This window comes from Cervus canadensis, chromosome 11 (genome assembly GCF_019320065.1).
Source record: "Cervus canadensis isolate Bull #8, Minnesota chromosome 11, ASM1932006v1, whole genome shotgun sequence".
NCBI classification, from domain to species: domain Eukaryota; kingdom Metazoa; phylum Chordata; class Mammalia; order Artiodactyla; family Cervidae; genus Cervus; species Cervus canadensis.
In genome coordinates this window covers 71,254,633-71,271,000 of record NC_057396.1, presented here as the reverse complement: position 1 = coordinate 71,271,000, position 16,368 = coordinate 71,254,633, and the positions used below count along the sequence as shown (strand labels likewise).

The 16,368-nt window shown below is 58.5% G+C and overlaps 1 long non-coding RNA gene across 1 annotated transcript; it reads left to right on the top strand.

The window, feature by feature from the left end:
• Positions 1-531: 531 nt before the first annotated feature.
• LOC122449474 lies at positions 532-14,133 on the top strand. Its single transcript, XR_006271946.1, has 2 exons — positions 532-12,208; positions 12,913-14,133. It is a non-coding gene; the product is annotated as an uncharacterized LOC122449474 (long non-coding RNA).
• The last annotated feature ends 2,235 nt before the right edge of the window (positions 14,134-16,368 follow it).

Sequence of the window (16,368 nt, the reverse complement as noted above, 5' to 3'; positions counted from 1 at the left end):
TCATTTTTGCCCTTCATAGGGTGTAAAATAGCATCTTATTGTGGTCTTCATTTGCATTTCTCTCATTGCCAATGAGCTTGAGCATCCCTTAGATGTTGATTGGACAAATGTGTTTCTTCTTCTGGACAAAGGCCTGTTCGTGTCTTACATCTGTTTTTCTGTTGCATGACTAGGGTTGTTTCATCGTTGTTGTTTGTTTTTTCCCCTGTGGATTTGCAAGAGTCCTTTATGTATTTTTGATGTTGATCCTTCACTGGCTGGGCCTGGCAGACAGGCCGACGTCTCCTCCAGTTTGTGGCTTGCATTTCACTTTCTCTAAGGTGTCTCCACGTCTCTCTTCCCTGCCACACCTGTGCCAGGGATGCGAGTGTGCGTGCGTGCACGCGGGCGCGTGTGCGGCGTGTGTGGGGGGTTCCTGTCCCTCAGAACACACCTGGCAAACCAACGCCACTGCCTCTCCTGCTCCCTGGGGCGTTAAGGGACCCCGTCGCCCTCCCGCCCTCCCGTATTTGGTGGAGGGGGCCTGGGTGGGGAGCCCCCGTCGGCGTGGGGGTGGACGTGCCGCCGCAGGGAGGGCCTCCTCGCGGTGGTGCCCCCTCCCAGGAGTTATTTATCACTTCCGGCTGCTCACCTGGGGGCCGGGCCCCTCTCTGCTCCGCTGGGCAGCAGCCCGGGCGCTCCCTGGGGGCGGGCGGCCGCGGGGGAGGGGCGCCCCGGGCCAGGCCCTCGGGAGGCGGAGGCGGGGGCCAGGCCTGCGGCGGGGGCTGGGCGGGGGGCGGAAGCTGCCCGAGCAGATAAGAGCCGAGGTCGGTCCTGCGGTGAGACAGTGCGGGACGCCGCCTCCTCCCCCCAGCCTCCGCCCAGCCCGCCCCCGCACCCTCCGGTCCCAACTCCCCGGAGCCACGGTCAGCCCCGGCGGCCCCCTCCCTCCAACCCCGGGGGTTGATGCCCGGGAGCCGTGGGGGATGGGGCTCCAGCCTGCACATTGTGTTTCCAACCTCAGTCATCTCCGCTGGCAAATGGGGGCAGGAACTCCCGTTACCCACCCCAGGGCCTGTTGGGGATGGGACAGGGGCAGGCTGGTGAAACCCCTTTGTAGATCTGGGCCCTTTGTAAAGAAGGGGTACCCTGAGCTCCTCCTATGGCCCCTGCCTCTTCTTGCTGACTCTCCAGGCTTGATCCCCACTGTGTAGGTGAGGATTTGGGGGGCCTGCCTTAAGGCACAGAGCTGGCCGTCAGGAAACAAGTGGGGAGCGGAATGGAACTCTTTCTGTTGCCCCCAACCTGGGGAACAGAGCTAGGTTTGGGGATGCTTGTACACTCTGGGGGCCCTGTTTAAGAAAAAGATTACAAAATCACAAACATAAATTTGCTGAGTCCTCTCCCCGGGCCTTGAAAGGGGTCCAAGCAAGTGAGAAGGCAAGTCCAGCTTCTGTTTCCTGGCCCCACCCTGCAGGCCCCCAGGAAGGGCTTACACCCCTCCTATAGGAGCTGGTCGGACACCAATATAGCTGCAGGGCTGGCCCAAGGCAGGACAGCTGGGGCCCGGAGGAGTCCCCGCAGCAGCTGGGCGCACCCCCTTGCATGCCCAGGCAGCCCTCTGCCAGCCCAGCCCAGCCCAAGAGCGAGAGCAGTCAGGCATTTGGGGACTGCACCACAGCTGGGCAGGGCCCAGCCCTTCAGTCCCAGCCAGTCAAGGTTTACTTGCCACTCAGGGCCTCTGACTTGTGGGCTGGCAGTGGTAGGGAAAATTCCTAGGAAAAAAGGAAGGGGGACCTATCTGGGGCAGGGTAAGTGCATCTGACTTGGAGTCACACGGGACTGAGGTTCAAGTCCCTGCAAGACCATGTGACCTTGGGAAGACTCCTTCGCCTTGGTTTCTTCATCTGTAAAATGGGAGTAATAATAGTACCTACTCGTCAGAGCTGTAACGAGGCTTAAATGAGGCCATGCATGAAGCAGGGCTGAGCCCTTGGCCTTTAGAAGCAAATTTCCCTTCTGTGAAATCTCCAGGTCAGGAGAGGCATCTTTCTCTCCATATTAGGGTTGTCAGTGATGCAGGGGTGGGGGTGGGGGTGGGTGGAGTGGTGTGTCTCTGGTTGCAAAATTGAGAGTTAGACCCTGTGAATGTCTGGCAGCGAGGCCCTGGTTCTAACCACTAGGGCACACTGCCCCCTTGGGCCTGTCCCCACCCACTGCTAGGTGTGCATGCGCAGGGCAGGGAGCCGGGGGGAGCATTTGATTCAGGAGGCTGCTCACCTTTTCTGGATTTTGTAATCTCTGATCTTATGGTCACCTGAGGCTGGAATTTTTCTAACTCTGGCATACTGCAGCCTGAACCAGGAGAAGCAGGAGACTCGGGATGGAGATGACCTGGGGAACTGGCCAGGAATAGGCCATGACTGTGAACCAAGAACCTGCCTGCCAGTGCAAGAGATGTCAGAGACATGGGTTCTTTCCTTGGGTCTGGAAAATCTCCTGAAGGAGGGCATGGCAACCCACTCCAGTACTCTTGCCTGGAGAATCCCATGGACAGAGGAGCCTGCTGGGCTATACAGTCCATGGGGTGGCAAAGAGTCAGACACGATTGAACAACTGAACTGAACTGAAGCTACTTCGCGTGCACGCACACATGAGCCTGGGCAACAGTGACATCCCAAAGGACTCAAAAAGTCTTCCAAGCAAAGAGGTGCTGCTTCGCCCCACGTTTGCCTAGGATTTCTTCTGGGTTAATCGACGAGAGAACTGAGTTCTCAGTTCAGAGCTGCCCCTCTCTAGCCAGCTGAGCTCACACCAGTCCGTCTGCCCCTCTGAGCCTCAGTTTCCTCATCTGTGAAATGGGGATAAGAATACTTGCAGCTGCAAGGATTACAAGATGTGGTATGCACAGAGTGCCTGGTGAACACTACCCATTGTTCAAACCGTGTGGCTGTCTGGGTATGAAAGGGGGTGTCTTGGGAGGGCAGGAAGTGTGCGAGTAGACGTGGGGGGTCCTGCCAGGGCAAGAGTTGAACCTCCAAGGACCCCGTCTCACAGATGGAGTGCCTTGGGGAAGGGCTGGGAACCCCAGCTCCGGTGCTCTCCCACATCAGGACAGGTCAGAGGGAGGTCAGGGGCCCTGGGCGTGCAGAGAAGAGCAGGGAGCCGAGGTTCTCAGGCAGGTGAAAGGGAAGGAGGGAGGAAGTGGGGGCTTCTGGGAGGAGACGGGAGTGGCGGTCGCTGTGTGTTGCTGGCCACACGGTCACCATGAGGCCCCAGACCATGACCTCCTTTGTCCTGCATTACCGGCTTTCAAGTGAGGCCTTTCCCCAGTGGGGAAACCGAGGCTCCAGGAGGCAAGATGACTTGCCCAGGGTCACACACTGCAGGCTCCCCAATCTGTCTGGCTCTGCAGCCCAGGCTCTCCAACAGTCACAGCCACTTTCTTATCTTATCTGCCTGACGAGGTTGTGAGTGAAGCAGCGTGATCTCAGAGGCGCAGAGGGATCCTGGGCCCTGCTGCTGTCTCCTAGGACCCCGGGCTCTCGGCTGCCAGTTGTTCAGGAGACACTGCCGGGAGACCCTGGGGGCTGGGGGCCTGGGTGGGGACCAGAGCATTTGCTCTGAGTGAGACAGAGACCCCTGGAGGAAAGGGGAGTGAGCCTGCCATCTCAGGAGGGTTCCAGTGGAGACACCCCAACAGCGGGGGAAGCTGGAGGTGTCGCTCACAACAGGGCCCAAACTAGCCAACCTATCTCTGAAATTCCTTTTTCTTGTCTTAAAAATTCATACAGATTTGTATCCTGTTAAATAGGTGGGCTCCCTCACCCCACGCACACTTTAAAAAAAAATCAGTTTCTACTCTCAGTTTCTGCCTGCGTGGACACTCCAGGAAGACATGATGTCTTCAGTGACTGCGTGTATCTGGTGTCTGCCCTTTGGACCCCAGGCCCTGGGCCCCTGGTCTGGTTTGAGAAAGTGCAGGGACAGAGTTGAGGTCACCGTCCTGCCCGTTCTCACAGTCCAGGGCTCTCCCCGCCTCCACTCCTTGCTCCGGCCTCTTGCTCTGGCTTTCCCGGCTCCTTTCACAGACGTGTGTCCAGCCCAGCCCAGCCCAGCCCAGCCATCCCACTGGGACTTCTCAGATGCTTCACCCCCTCCCCACCCCTCTTCATGCCCTGAGGGTCCTTGTCCAGAGGGGCCCTCCCCATCTTCAGCTGTCTATGCGGGGCAGTCTAAGCCTTTGCCTCCCCAGAGAAACAGCCTTGTTGAATTTCCCCACGCCCATTTGGAGGAAACTGAGGCCCAGTGCTGAGAGAGGCTGGGCCTCCAGGGTTCCCAGGGGACCTCCGGGCAGGTGGGGTACTCGCTAGGCCTGGGGGAGAAGGCACCCAATCCGGGCCCCCCGCCAGGGATGCAGGAAGGAGGAGTGGGGTGCCGGGGGCTGCCGCCTGGCAGGTCCCAGTGCCCGGGGTAGGGAAGTTTCTTATTTCTCCTGCTCCGACTTCCCCCTTTGATTTATTATAGCCATGAAATGCTCTGCTCTCTTCTCTTTTCCTTGCTGTCCGCGGGGCTGGAGCAGTGCAGGCCCTGTGGGGACTCCCACCTCCTTCCAAAGGGTGAGCCCCGGGGGGGAGCCGTAAAGGAGAGGTGAGTCAGGGCAGGTGGGGTGGGACGAGGAGGGGCCCTGACTCCCACCCGCCCTCCCCGCCACCCCCAAGGCGAGCCCCAGGGGGCAGGACCCCAGGGGCCGGCAGTCTCGGTCGGGAAGGGCTGGGGCCGGCCCGAGAGGGTGTGGCAGGTGTGGACTTGATGGCAGACAGCTCCCAGGGGCTGTGGGGGTGGCGGGCTCTGAGGCTGCGGCCCCGGGAGGCTGGCGGATGGAGCCGTCAGGTCGAAGGCCGTCGAATGGTCCTCCCGTGCCAACCCTTAGGCCGGAGAGGCGGCTTCTCTGTCACCCCTGACCCCACATTCTGATTTCACGAGGACCAGAGGAGGCCTGGTTCAGACGCATCAGGGGGATGGGGCTGAGCACCAGGGGAAGGCGGGAGGCCTGAAGCCCAGGCCTCGGGCTCCTCCAGGCCGCCCCCCGGCCCCCACTGGACGCCCGCCCGTGGCCGGGGCCAGGCAGGTGAGGGCTAAAGTCCGACGGCCCGGCCCCCGGGGCGGACCTGGCGGCCGGAGCGTCCCCCGCCGCGGTGTGGTGCCTGTGGTAACCGGGCTGTTGGCGTTTTGCAATGGGCCGGGGGCGGGGAGGCTGCGCACACAGGCTTCCTGTGGTGACTGGGCGCTTCCTGTTTTCTCAGGCGCCGGACTTGCTGCTGCCGATGTGGAAACAGGGGCAGCTGCAGCCGGGGTGGCTCCAGGCAGGGCGGCCCGCCGACCCTGCCCAGAGGGGGCCTGAGTGGGCCCGCACCCCAGGCCCCGACCGGGGCAGGAGATGGCCCGAATTACCCCCCAACCCCTGGGCCCCCAGCCCTCCCATCCCCAGCACTAAGAGGAAGGGGCCAGGCAGGGCTGCCGCTCAAGGCCAAGCAGGTGGTCCAGAGGGTCTGAGGTCCAGGGGCAGGAGCTCTGGTCTCAGCTCTGCCCTTTGTCCACCGAGTGTCTCTGGCCCTCCCTGCCCCTCCCCAGGCCTTGGTTTTCCTCTTTCACGTGAGGTGATCGTGGTACTCATGGTCTAAGATCCCTCGCCCGTTTCGGCCCCAATTCTGACAGTCCTTGATTTTTTCCATCCCAAGAGCTTCAGCTTGGAGGATGAGATCCGCCCTGGGACTGGGACCCTCCGAGGAAGGGCTTGGCATAGGCCTCGACAGAGAGGGGTTTGGAGAGACTGGGAGCAGGGACGAGCTCACCCGCTGGGGGAACCAGACTTCGATTTGAGGTGTGGAGGCCGGGAAGGCCAGGACCAGGTTAGGGAGACAGGGTGTAGATGGGACAGACAGAGAATGGTGGGTGACCAGGTTGACTCGGAAGGATGCCGAGCGGGAGAAAGATTTCCGGATCCCCTTTATTCCTACAAATTTTAGGAAAGGGTCCGGTCCGCCCTCACATTATTTCTCAGGACAGAGACGAGTAGGGCTAGGGGCCGGGCCAGCCCTTCCCGGCTGTCCCGCAAGGAGGTGGGTGTCCGTGTGGCATGACCCCTGGGCCTTGGGAGGGCCCGGAGCCTTCTCCCGGCATCAGCTGCCTGGAGGTTCCACCACCAGGGCCAGGCCTCGGGGACTTGGCATTGCCTTTTCCCCGAATGTGTGTTGTTTTGTTTTCAAGCTGCTCTTGCAAGAAGGGGAGGGCAGATGACTTGTGCTTCTGGAGATTGCTGACAGCATCTGACATCTGGAGGAAGAATTTCTTTGCAGGAAGGCTGAGGCCTGGCTGCCCCTGGGGGAACTGACCAGTCCACTGACTGAGTTCAGCCACCCCACTTGGCCCAGGAGGTTCTGAGGTGCCCACTTCCTAAGTGGCTTCTCCTCAGTCTCAAGGCCTGTCCATCGCGGACGGCCAAGGACTGGTTCCAGCCAGAGAGGCCTCGAGGATCCCGAGACCCTGGTGCTCAGCCTGAGGGGCCGGGAGGCCAGCCTGGCCCCCGCCATCGCGTCCCCTGCCTTGGTGCCTGGGGTCAGCCCAAGTGCTGAGTTGGCGGCTCCGCAGCTGCTCTTCTGCCCACGGAGGCCCAGTTATAAATAAGCCCAGTGTGGCCAAGTCATCAAGTTCTATCCCAGCTGTATTACCTCAGTGACCACAGGTTGGGGCTGCCCAGAACCGGGCCCGCCAGAACCTGCCCATCAAGCCCAAAGGCCGGGCCAGCCTCGATGCCCGCGGGGGTCCTCAAACCCAGGGCAGCAGCGCGTGCAGCTAGCTGCTCAGACCTGGACCTCCCTGGACACGGGCCACAGAAGGGGCAGGGCCCATCCCGCCCGCACGGAGCCAGCAGCTATTTACAAACCGAAACCAGGAGAAGCGAAGTGACTGCGGCCAGAGTGACTCCAGGCCCCCCGGCCCCCACTCCTCCCCACGGCCCCCTCCCCCGCTCCGCACGGCTTCCTCTTTCCTTCCCCACACAGCTCCCCAACCTCCCACTGCCCCGGCCAGCTCTCTCTGGACAACCTGCCAGGACCTCGCAGTGACCCCCCGCCCTGCCCCATCCCCGGCCCTTCAGCCACTTGCTTGGAGAAGCAGGGGGGTTCTCTTCAACTCCTCACCGCCCCCCGCCAGGACCCCATGAGCCTGGGCTCCTTGGAGCAGCCCCCTCCCACCGGGGCCCGGCCCACTCTGGCCTGCCCAAAGCACATTCCCACAGTTCTCAGTTCCCCTTCGTGACTGGAAAAGCTCCAGCCCCGATGGCCGCCATGACGCTGCTCGGCCCTGCCCGAGGGTAGCCGCTCCAGGGGCCCCTTGACCTTTCCCTGGGTGGGGGGGTGGGGGCAAGGAATCTGGGGCGCTGCGGTGGGCCTGGGGGCACCCGGGGCCTTCCAGGGGGCTTGTTTCTGGGTGGGAGGCCCCAGCTGCCTACTGTCTTTGAGCTGGGTTTCAGTCCCCTCATTCCGCTGGTGTGGGTCACAGGCCCTCTTGCGGGCCAGAGTTGAGCTGGGATGGACGGACGCTGGGCCTGAGACCACGGCTCACGCTGCTTAGGAACTGGCAGGCAGGACTGGCCTTGCAGCAGGGGATTGTTCTGGGAAGAGACAAAAGACAACACAAGGAACACTCGTTTCAAATCATGGACGAGCTCTCATGATGATGCAGAGGGGGGTCAGTTCTTTTTGTCCCCAGATAGAGCCTGTCCCATCATCTCCGTCAGAAATGATGCTGGGGCGCAGAGGGCGAGGCGCGTGTCCCAGGCTACACAGCGGGCAAGCGTCTGGACTGGGAGTCAGGGTTTCCTGACACCCAGTCCCCTCGTCTGTCCATCTGACTGGCCCTCACTCCGTCTCATCCGTCTGTCTCCTTCCCCGGGGAGGACACAAGTTTCCCAGCCCCAGGGACAAGGCAGGAAGCTGGGCTGGCCCGAAGCTTGAGGGTGACACAGGCCTTGGACTCTGGAGCTGCCGGACTGGGTCGTCAGCGGCCCAGGTCCCCCTCCGCGGCCCCAGGGGAAGGCTCTGCCTGCCCCACTCCATACCTCCCACCAAGTCCCAGCTGAAGCGGAGCCCTGGCACCCTACCCACCTCAGCCCCAGCCAGCGGGCCGCATTTCACCTAACCCTTCCGAACGTCAGAATCCTCTTCCATGGACTGTCAGTCCTCAAACACAGAACACCCGCTCCATGCCAGCCGCCGCAGGTGCGAACTGTCTCTAGAGCTAGGACATGGCACCTGCCCAGAGTCCCGTGCGCACGGCAGATGAGTGACAAGATGCTGAGAACTCTGGGAGGGAAACTGAGGCTGGGGGACCCCAGGAGAAGGTGACGGGTGCTTCCCGGGGTGAGGAGGGGCCCCTCGGGTGGGATAGGAAAGAGGTCCCCAACAAAAGCCTGGGGGGACAGGCTCCCCCTGCCGAGTCCCACCCCTGGGCCTGGGCGCTAGTGGTTCCCACAGTTCAAGTGCCCCTTCTTCCTCTGGGCCCAGTGAACTCCTATTCATCTGTCAGGGCCCATGGACACACCATAGTATGACCAGGCCTGGCCTGGCTTCATGGCTCCTTGCCTCCTCCTTCCCACCCAGAGGCCAGGCCTCCTTGGTCACGACGCCCTTGCCAGCCCCACCCAGCAGGCATCTGCTCCCGGGCTGGAGCCCCCGCCGTCCTCTGCTCCGAAAAGCACCGTTTCCCTTTTCTGGGTGACCACACGCCATGCACAGGGAATTTCCACCTCAGCCTGTGGAGTCTCTGATTCACCCAGGCCCCTTATGCATTTAACTCCTTCCGGGTCCAAGGCTTCCTACTCGTTGCCCCTCGCGCTTGCCCGGGACCCCTAGACTGCTTCGAAGTAGCCTCGGATCCCACAGCCTGGAAATCAAGTCAGCGCCTCAGTCACCGGCCCCCTCAGCACCCTCCCACTCACGCACCGGGCACAGAGACCCCTGTCCCGCCGGCTCCCGGCACGCACGCTGGGGCGGCTTTGGGCTGAGAGCACAGACTCTGTGTAAGATAAGCCTGGTCCGGCCCTGATTCTGGCTTTTTCTGCTTTCTGGCCTGGAGCGGTATAAGGGTCGGCTCTGAGGCCCATTTCCCATCTGTTAAAATCGATCCCTGTGCCGTCGCTTTGTTGTAAATGTCTAGCACGCTGGCCCATGACCGGAGCTCGATATCGATTACCTTCTTCCTACCACAGCATCGCTACTCCAGACCTGGGGCCCCTAGGTCTTGTCCCGAGAGCTGGCTGCTCAGGCAGGGAGGAGGGCAAAGGAGGGTGAGAGGCTGCTCTCTCAAGGCTCTCCTCCGCCAGCTTCTCGGCTCCTCACGTTGCTCAGCTTTTCCAAGGAGGCTTTGGAAAGGCCAGGGGGTGGGAGCTTCCAAGGAACTGAGGACCGCAGAGATCCTGAGCCCTCGGAGACAGGGCCGAGCCTTCCTCCTCCAGAGGGATGCTGGGCACGTGCATCACATAGGAACATCTCCAGTGCGGCCTCTAATTCTCACAGTCCCCTGGCGGGTATCCTGCTGTTGGCCCCGTTTTACAGATGACGATAGCGAGGCTCTGAGAAGTGACTTGCCCTCAGCCACGTGGCGAACACAGGGCAGGGGTAGGATTCAGAATCAAGGTCTCTAGGGCCATACTCCTAACCTCCACGAGGTTAAGAGGGTCGCTCAGCATTTGTGGAGGCCAGTGAGGGAAACGCGCACTGATTTGAAAACCTACTGTATTCAAGGGGAAGGCTCACAGAGTGTCTCTTTCTGCCCTCTGGACCATGCTGCGGCTGGGTCTTGGCGCCTCTACAGAATCGAGGCCTCTGAGCTCCGGGGAGGGGAAGGGGCTACAGTGCCAGTGGTAAGGAAGAATCCAGGGGTGTCTGGATAGGAGAGGATGGTGCCGGGGGCTCCACAGAAGCGGGGGGCCTGGCGGGGAGGGGGGGGAAGTGGCTCCTGTCCTCCGTGAGCCAGAAGGGCGGGTGCTGCCCGTGGTGAGCAGGAGGAAGTCGCTGTGGGTGGCGGTGGGTTTGAGGTGCCGGAGGCTGAGTGATGTGGCCAGGAGGTGAGCTCCCCGTCTGAACGGCCTGGTCAACAGGAGACAAGGGTGTGGAGGGGGGTAGGGGGGAGAGCTGAGATTCAGGGCATGACGGAGATCGGGCCCCTCTGGAGATCTCTGCTGCTTGGCCCCTGGGGCTGGGGAGCTGGTGGGAGTGTTGCGGGGGGAGCAGGGAGGTAGGCAGGAGCTGGCGCAGAGTGCGAGGAGGGATTCAGTAGGGCGGGGGAAGATGGAGGTGACCTGGGAAGGGAGCGTCTGGGGAGACAGCCTGGAGGAGGCGAGCCCTCAAAAGATGGAGGAGGGAAAAAAAAAAAGATGGAGGAGGCCTTTGAGTGTGAAAGGGGGTGGGACTGTGAGCAAAGGCCGTGGGAGATTGAGAAAGAGGTTCTGGGAATGTTGAGTAGCGTCTTTGGGCTGGAGGTGGGGGCAGGGCTGGTCCACTCGGGGTGGGGGAGGGTGGGAAAGGCTGGGCAGGGTGTTGTGGGGTGGGGGGTGGACTCCAGCACAGGACTCGGAGCTTTGGACTTCAGCCTGTGAACAAGCCAGAGCTAAGGAGCGCTTTTAGGTAGGAAAGCACCCATCCACGGAAGCACACGCCCCAGGGCCACCCCCACACACCCCCTGGCCAGCTGTGTGTCCTTGGGCAGCCCCCTCGCCAGCTGAACCCCGTGACCCTTGTCTGTAAAACGGTACTGGTAGTAAATTCTCAGGGTCATGGGAGGTGGGGTGAGTTAATGCCGGGCGACGAGGGCCTCAGCCGGTGGGGCTGGTCGCCTTGGTCCCGGCCCCTGGCACTTTATGGGCGCCTGCCCTGGGTACCACCCGGGTCTCCAGCTGACCTGGTTTAAGCCTCGCCTGTCTCTCGATTGGCTGAGTCATGGACCCCCTTCTGACCCAGTTTCCTCGACTGTCCCAGGGGGAATGATAAGAGCCCCAACTTCAGATCTGAATGAGAACGTGAACTCTGCAGGGGTGCTCCCGTTCTCCCGGAGTAGGGACCAGATTCCACACGATGCACAACGTCCCTCAGCATCCCCGCCCCACCCAGGCCTCTCACCTCCTGGCCCTCCCACGCCCACTCTGCTCACACTGGCCCCTTGCTGGTCCCCCCCCTGGAGCTCTTCTCCCAGGTGTCTGCTTGGCTGGCTCGCCCACTTGTCCCCGGGGTTGGTTCAGTGTCCCCATTCTCCATGTCTCCCCGAGGCCTGCCCTGCTCCCCTTCACGCTGCAGATGCGCCCCCCCTGCCCCACCGCCGCCCTGAGCTGGGCAATCCCCTTTCCTGTAGCGCTTGCCTCCTTCTCGCCGACTCCGTGTGTCCCCTGCCACCCCCCCACCCCCGCCTGCTCCAGAATCAGCCCCTGGAGGACAGGGGCCTTTGCCTGTTTGGTCGCCTGACCCCTGGAGGCCCTGAGCAAATATTTGTCAGATGTCCTCACGGGCTCCAGAGGTGGCCCCGCACTCGGACCGGCGCTCAGAGCTTGGAGGGGCCCAAGGAGCCCCTCCCAGTGTCTCAACCGTGAGAGGAAGTTGCAAGATGGCCATTTCTGTACACTGGCTCAGCTCTCTCTGGTCATCTTTCCCAGCTCGCTCTCTGAGGCCTGGGTTCTCCCACGCGCCCTGTCGCGTCCCGCCAGGCCCAGCCGCTTGCAAGGGTGGAAGGGTGGAGGGCATCTGGAGCTCTTTGGGGCTGAGGGTGAGGGGTCTGTGAGAGAAGGGGTCACGACGTTCCCCCGTGTGCACTCAGCTTCGAGGACGTGGGCCCCGTGTTTCCTGTTGCTTGCCTGCCTTGTGATTGCAATAGCACCCGGCCTACCCCAGCAGACGCCCAGCCCAGGGCAGGCAAAGGCCGCCCAGCCCTCCACCAGCCAGGCTGCCTGACCGCGTGTCCCTCTCTGCAGGGCCCAGCCCTGCATGGCCGCCCGCTTGTCCCGTGGTGGTGGGAACAGCACTGTCATGGGCTGCTGGTAGGAGGATAAGTGGGGAAAACCTTTACTCAAGGCAATGTGACAATATCTCTATTGTTTAATCACTCAGTCGTGTCCGGCTCTTTGGAGACCCCCATGGCCTGTAGCCCGCCAGGCTCCTCTGTCCATGGGATTTCCCAGGTGAGAATACTAGAGTGGGTTGCCATGCCCTCTTCTAGGGGATCTTCCCAACTCAGGGATCAAACCTGTGTCTCCTGCATTGGCAGGCAGCTTCTTTACCGCTGAGCCACCTAGGAAGCCCATGTTTATCTACTTATTTACTTGAGAGTTAAAAAAGCATGCAGTACACTTAAAACTAATACAATGTTATATATATCCCTTATATTTCAACTGAAAAGAATGTCCCCTTTGATTTCAAAATAGATAAGTCAAAAATTTCTGTGTGTGCTTCAATAAAAAAAATAAAAATTAAAAATTAAAGAACTATCTGGGCACCTACACTGATAGCCTCTAAATAATTATCTGGTCTCTTTTCCAGTGAGTTAAGATAGAAAGCTGTGCCATTTTCAATATTACTTATAATTGAAGGAGTTTTTGTTTCTATTTTAGATAATTCCTGATACTATTTATTAGTGTCTGCAGGGAGGTGCACAAAGATTTTTGACTCAGCCTGCATTTGGTTGTGGTGATTTTCTTTTCACTGTCAAATCTCTTAACTGTCACGATTAGACTTGGAAAATTAAATATAGAGAAAGAATTTATAGCATTTTAGTGTCTCCCCCTTTGAACATTTACTTCTGCAGAAGTAGGCCTTTCTCCTACATAGTTTTCATGTAAGGCAGAAAAATAGGTTTTGTTCTTTACAGTTGAAGGATGTTTTTTAGAAACAAGCTGACGTGAAGGCATGAGGACTGCCACCTGGAGCCAGCACTGCAATCCCACCAGTCCTGGAAACGACCTTTCACCCACATCTTCCCCCAACTTTTCCAGTAGACACTCCCCTCTAGCTTTCCTGCAAAAAAAAAAAAAAAGCACTCCTCTTTGACCCAGTATTTCAACTTTGGGGCATTTATCCTAGACGTACACTCACATGTGTGTAAATTAGCAAATTTTGCCTATTGCAGTATTATTTGTAATAGCAGAAGTCTGGAAACAACCTGAATATCCGTCCGTAAGAGACTGGTTAAATAACTTTTCGACAATGGAATGCTATGCAGCAATGAAAATGGACCACAGCTACATGCAACAAGAATGTTTACACTATGATTCTCTTCATAGAAAGGTTAAAATCTGTTAAGGTAAAAGCTAAACTATATTGTTAGAGATGTTTACTCAAGTGGGAAAGCTGTAAAGAAAACAGGGAAATAATTACTGGCAAAGTTAGGATAGTCTTCCTTCTAGAGAGAGGCAGGACATTTGGGGAAGCTTCTGGAGTTCTGGCAGTGTTTTATTTCTTGACCTAGATGGTGGTTATGTACGTGTATGCTTTATAATTATCTTTTAAATTGTACACAAATGTTTCCTGCAGTTTTTTGAATGAATGAGGTCTCGCATGATGTGACGCTACCACAGTTTACCCAAACTGTAGAATACTATATAGTCATTAAAAAGAACAAGACGGCTCTGTATGCATGGGCATGGGATGGATTTAGTGGGGAAAAAACAACCAAAGTGAAGCACGATGTGTTCAGGGCGCTGCTTGCTGTGTGAAATTTAAAAAAGAATATATCTGCCTCTATGCTTCTGTCTGCTAGACTTCCTCTAGAAAAAATATCCAAGACTCAACTAACAGGGAACGGGACCGTTTCCCTTCTTGTTACCTTTTGAATTTCATACCATCTGTATCTATTACCTATTGAAAAATTAACATAATTTAAAAAACCGTTTCAGGGATTTCCCTGGTGGTGCAGTGGTTAAGACTCTCCCTTCCAATGCAGGGGAGACAAGTTTGATCCCCGGTTGGGGAGCTAGGATCCTGCATGATGCCGTGGGGCAGCTGAGCCCACACAGCACAACTAGAGTCCACATGCCTCAACAGAGACCCAGCGCGGCCAAAGACAAATAACAAATAAAAAGATGAAAATAAAAAACAGCTTTGCCTCTCATTCCCTGGAGCACCTAAGTGGTTTTTTTTTAAAATCTCAAACCAATTTCTTGCCCACAAAAACTCAAGCCACGGGGTCAAAAGACACTCCTGGTGACTTCCAGCAAACTGCGGACCCTCTGTGCTCAGGCCTGCAGCCTCCCAGGACCCACGGTGCTGTCCGCTCTCGCCCTCCTCTGTGTCCTGCCCTCCCACCGCCCCACCACGCTCTTTCTTGACTCACTTCTCTCTACCCCCTTCTTTGGCTCTTTCTCCTGTTTTTCTGCCTTCCTCTTCCTCCCCAGTCCTGACCGCCTTGGCCCCTCTGTGTCCCCCCGGCCCCCCGTCTGCTCCACACGTGGCTCCTCGTCCTTCTGCCTCCATCCCTGCCCTGGGATCCCGCCCTTCCGAGAGCCCCAGAAAGCAGGTCCAGGCTCCCCACTCACAAGCTGTGTGACCCTGGGCGAGTCACCAACCTCTTGGGCCTCAGGGTAACATGATTGTCCCGGTTCCGTGAGATCACAAGAGTGGAGGCACTCAGCCCAGTGCTGGACACTCAGAAAATACCTATCCCACCACCCCCCACCCCTTTGAAGGAGTTGCTAGCTCCTGGGGTTGTGGATATGATCAAACCCTTCCTGCTCTGCTTGAAATTGTTTAGAATTTGGGTCCTGCTATTCCTAAGGCTTAGGACCTCAGCAGGTCCCTTGGAATCCGAGCCTTGGGAAGAGGTTTCTGGTGCGCTTAGGGAGGATGGGCAGTGGGAGGAAGGATGGGGAGGACTTGCTGGTGCGGGAATGGATACAGGGTGCTCGAGCTGCGCAGAAAGTGGGAGCCAGTTCTGCCTGTTTCCCGAGATTTGGGGCCCTGGGGATTTTCTCACCCTGGGCTTGGCCAGACTTGGGACAGTGGAGTCTCTCTCTTCTCTCGTGGCCCCTTGAGGCTTAGGGCTCAGGAACACGGAGCCGGCCTGGTCCGCTGCCTGCGCTCACGGGGGAGAGCAATACACTGCCTCCTCGGGTGTGTGCGCGCTCAGTCGCTCAGTCGTGTCCGACCCTTTGTGACCCCACGACCCCTGTAGCCCGCCAGGCTCCTCTATCCATGGGATTTCCCAGGCAAGAATACTGGAACAAGCTGCCATCTCCTCCTCCAGGGGATCCTTCAGACCCAGGGACTGAACCTGCCGATCTCCTGTGTTGGCAGGTGGACTTGTTACCACCGCAATACACCTGGGAAGCCCAGACTCCCTGCTCGGGACCAGCAGAGGCCCGCAGCAGCTCCTGGAGGCAGCCCACGCTCCCGGGCTTGGTACTCAAGGCTCTTTGCCACCGGGTCTGGTCTTGCTTCCAGCTTGTTCCCTTGTTCTCTGCCGCCTCCTGGCTTTGCTCTGGCCCCGGCGTGCTCCCCTGCGTGTGGCCCTGACCCGACTGACTATGCGCCTTTGCACCTGGCACCTCTTGTGCCCCTGCCTCCCCAGAGGAGCGTGCATCTGCTCACATGTCTGTTCTCTCTGTGGGCCTGTGAGCTCTTGGAGGCCCAGGGCACGCCTCCTTCATGTTCATGTCCCCTTGCCAGGCCCAGCACATGGGAGACCTTCAGTAAAGCATTAGTGATTAAACAAATGAAAGAGGAGATAAATAAGCATATAAACCAAACAAGCAAGGAATGAATGAATGAACACAGCAAGCAGGAGGTGGCCCTTGTGCAGTAGAGCCCACCCTCAGCCATGCAGTCAGTGGGGATGAGGCCTTCTTGATGAGAAAGTGGGGTCAGGGATGGCACAGATGCCAAGTCAGCCCGCCTCTCCCCTCTTCTTGGGGAGGGGCCTTGGTCAGGTTCCTGGGAGTCCTGAGGACCAGTGCCCTAGACTTCTTGGAGAGTCCCAAAGGTGGAGGCAAAAACTCAGTGAAGGTGTAGGTGAAATAGGTCTAATGGTGAATCCAGACCTGCGAATCCCTGGTCTTCGCTGCAAGTGAAGAAACACTCGGGTATCTGGGATTCCACTGACAGGAAGGAGGCAGTGTTAATGCGAAGAGGACTTAGAGCGAAGGGTAAGACTTCACAGAAGAGGAGAGTGCGCTCTCAACGAGTTGGAGAACTGGGCTTACTAGAGACCAAGGATTTGAAGGTTGCCTCTATTCATCCTTCCGCCCTTCAGACTAGATCAGGAACTCCCTGAAGACAGGAGTCTTGTCCAGTACCTTTCTCCTTTCCCAGCACTGAGCATAAACCCTGTGTGTTAGTCACTCGGTCGTGT